Below are 3,891 nucleotides of genomic sequence, written 5' to 3' on the forward strand. Positions count from 1 at the left end.
CTTACATACATAACAGTTTAACCGGCGTTATAACGGGTTCAGATTAAACACATGAATAAAGGAACAAATACCTCATTGGCTGCTTATTACAGAAGAGAGGAAATCAAACTTCACACTTATTATTCCTGGCATGAATTCACACTTCATCCTAACATACACTCTTCAACCTTTATGAACTACACCCGATGACATGAAAACTTAGCTAACGCAGCGGAGGATTGCCTTCCCTCCAAAAGTGTGTTGCTACAATAAGGATCCCCGTTACAACAGTATTAGCTACGTAGTTCCGCTTGTATTATCATTTCCCCCGTACAGCGGACACGTAAACAATTCAAACAAAAGACAACGAAATAACCTGTAAGTCTAACTGTCAGTTACAATTGCTATAAACATGTATCAATCATTCACAGACAGCATACCAGGAAATGTGTTATGGATATCAAGTTTCCTAATCTTGATGTGAGCTGCCTTGCGTATGTTTTCTCTCACAGGAGAAGAAGTGTACAACTATGACATCGCCACAGAGTCAGTAAAGGAGAGACAGTGGGCCCACCTGCCCAACTGTCCGTCTGCCTTCCGTTGGCTAGAGCAATACTACTGTTTCTATGGTCACAACTTCACCTGGTTCCACCCTGTATCTGGGGAGGTGAATGGAGTGTACCCCAAGGACGCCAGGCACTACTTCATGAGGTGCCCCAATTTCAGTAAGAGAACCATGCAAAGGATATTACCCTTCCTCCTTTATCAAAATCAGTTCATTGTCAGAGAAGGCTGGTGGAAAGAGCTATAGGAGGATGGGCTCATTGTAATGGCTGGAATGGTATAAATGGATCGGCATCATCAAAACATCAAACATATAGAAACCACGTGTCTGACTCCATTCCACTCATTCCATTCCAGCTATTCCAATTAGCGTGTCCTCCTATAGCTCATCCCACCAGCCTCCTCTGCCCAGTGTGCATGCTGTGAGATTGAGCAGATGAACGGTGAATGGTAATAACAACACCATTTCAGGGAAAAAAAGCTTTTGGATTGTGTTGAATCATGTTACTATTGGATTGTAGGCCATGGCAGGTGAGGCACAGGTTCCCAAAATGCAGTGAAGTGACTCTGGATGCCATCACCTCAGACAACTCAGGCAAAACCTATGACTTCACTGGTAAGTGTTCAATTGTGCGCACAACTCGCATAAGACAGTTTCCCATTTTCACCTCCGTCCCACTTCCTCAGGTCGTATGTATATGCATCTAGACACCCATAATGATGGAAAACACGCCTTCCCCATTGCCAGAACCTGGAAGGAAGTGGCCAACGGGGTGGACGCAGTCTTCTCCTACAGTGACAAGATCTACATCATCAAGGTGGGTCAAAGGTTACAGGATGTAGGGGAAGACAGGGACTTCACTTGCAATAAATAACATGTTCAAAGCTTTACTCACTACAGTACCTTTATTGTTTATTGTTATTCACTGTATATTTACTCCTCGTGTCACTTTAACTCTGCATTGATGGAAAAAAGACCCTTAAGTAAGTATTTCACTGTTAGTCTACAACTTGTTTACCAAGGATGTGACAAAAGAAAATAGATTTGATTTGAGTATTGTTTGTCCCATGGCACATAAAACACACCTGAATGCCACCTTTCCAGTTGACAGCGCAACCAAGTTTACGTCTACAAATCAGCAGCTCCCTCCACTCTGATTGAGGGCTACCCTAAAAGCCTGAAAGAGGAGCTGGGCATCGAAGGGCCTGTGAACGCAGCCTTTGTTTGTGCAGATCACCATATTGTGCACATTATTCAAGGTAACTAATTGGACATTGAACTTGAGTACATTCAAATCTATCCAAGAAAGGGTTATTGATCTTTTTACATCAATATTCACAAAAAATGTGATTTTCCTGTGTCAGAAATGGTTTGATATTGAGATAAAAACAGCTGCATTGGAACTTAGGGCTGCAGGGTAGCCAAGTGGTAGAGCGTTGGGCTAGTTACTGAAAGGTTGCAAGTTCAAATCCCCAAGCTGACATGGTACAAATGTATTGTCCTGCCCCTGAACTAGGCAGTACCCCCTGTTCCTAGGCCATCATCAAAAACAAGATTTTGTTCTTAACTGACTTGCCTAGTTAAATAAAGGTTACATTTTTTATTTTTTTTAAACATGACAGAAGATGCAGGACATTGACCGGTCTGCCACCCCTAGGATAGTAGCCAGAGAGGCCCCACTACCCATCTCCGGCATCGAGGCAGGCATGTGTGGCCCTGATGGCATCAAAATGTTTGTGGGCTCTGAGTACTACCACTACGACACCCCCAGGCTCCTGGCTTTCAGCAAGTTCCGCCCAGACCCTAAAAAAAAATCACCCCAGCTGTGTGGAATAGGAGTCGGTTTATGTTAGATACCTTTTCAAAGAATGTCAATTGTGATCATCTTTACTCAATGGACAACATGGTGTTTTAATAGAAAATTAGCCAAATTTGCTGTCAAAAAAATATAATCACATGTTAAAGTAACTATCCAGTGAGTCAATAAAATGATTGACTCATCCTATGCTATTTTCTGTGGCCAAAGCATATATTTGAGAAAAAAAACACTTCAGAAATCCCACCTTAAATTTTTATCTCAAACAGACCGTTTCAAAAATGCTTGCTGTTTCCTCATAGAGGATGATATCCTCAGCGTTCTACTCACATTAATATTTGTAATGATCGGTATATGTCAAAACCATTCTGTTGTGTTGGGGTAACTAACACAGAAAATATGCATATAAACATACTTCATTTAAAAAAATGTGGAAGGAAAAGTATTTATCTCATATTGGAATTTATTGTAGGTCATATTTCATAGAAATCTGGAAACACTTGGCAGTTACTTTAACTTGACACCACAACTCACAAGTCACCCAAACAATGTTTTTTTAAGGTTCAAATAATATTTTATCAACATTATTGTTTAACATTTTTGTATGACAGAGATTAGTTAAATTAAAAAGATGCAAAGAAAACTGAAATAGTATGATTATATTGCATTCATTCATGAGATAATTAAGATACAGGAAAAATCAAGTAATACATTCAGATGAGTAATTCTACAGTATGACCAGCAAAAATAAGTCTTACAAGTACATGTGATCATGAACTGGATAATTAGGTGTCGTGTCTTTGGCCATGCCGGATTAAGTGATATGACATGCTATTCTATAACATAATTTCTCCGTAATTAATATTACCTGATTGAGCTAATGATGTAAATGTAATTAACTAGAGAGTCGGGCACCACAAAATAGCGGATGTCCGGATTGGGAGCGCCATTGCAGCCCCCCCCCCTCTGGTGGTCGACCCGGATAGGGTGTCTGCAAATGAAGAAGTCCGCTCCATGGCTGGACAGCGGATGTCTGGATTGGGATCGCCATTCCGGACCCGTCGTCTGGTCCTCCAGACTGGAAGATCTGGGCAGTAACTTAGGCAGATGTTAACAACGCACACACACTCATGAAATATATCATTACATTTCCTCCCAAATGAGCGGCGTTGTGGTTGAATGGGGAAGTTGTTTATGGCTCTATCACTTTCTACGTGCCGAAGAAAATGAAACAAAATGAATGAAAGCCAAAACAAAATATAGTTATGCCACCTTAATCATCTATCTGGACTGTATTCTATCTACGTCCATGGTCTTGGCAAAATGACCCTATCATGGCATTGTCTAATGTCATATCTAGGGCTTTCCTAATTTGCGGGGTGTTGCTTAGGGTACTATCCTAAGTTGATAACTACATGATAAGTCTACAGCTGTACGGCACTAGTTTTGGGCAGTCAACAGGGATGACCTATTTGACTTCTGAGAAGAAAACTGGTGAGTGCTGTAGCTGTAGAGTTAAAGGCCTCAAAAT

At 41.0% G+C, this 3,891-nt stretch overlaps 1 long non-coding RNA gene across 1 annotated transcript; it reads left to right on the top strand.

The window, feature by feature from the left end:
* Positions 1-1,140: 1,140 nt before the first annotated feature.
* Positions 1,141-3,199, top strand: LOC118363182 (uncharacterized). Its single transcript, XR_008087658.1, has 4 exons — positions 1,141-1,159; positions 1,231-1,361; positions 1,649-1,803; positions 2,167-3,199. It is a non-coding gene; the product is annotated as an uncharacterized LOC118363182 (long non-coding RNA).
* The last annotated feature ends 692 nt before the right edge of the window (positions 3,200-3,891 follow it).

Source organism: Oncorhynchus keta, chromosome 30 (genome assembly GCF_023373465.1).
Source record: "Oncorhynchus keta strain PuntledgeMale-10-30-2019 chromosome 30, Oket_V2, whole genome shotgun sequence".
In the NCBI taxonomy this organism is placed as follows: domain Eukaryota; kingdom Metazoa; phylum Chordata; class Actinopteri; order Salmoniformes; family Salmonidae; genus Oncorhynchus; species Oncorhynchus keta.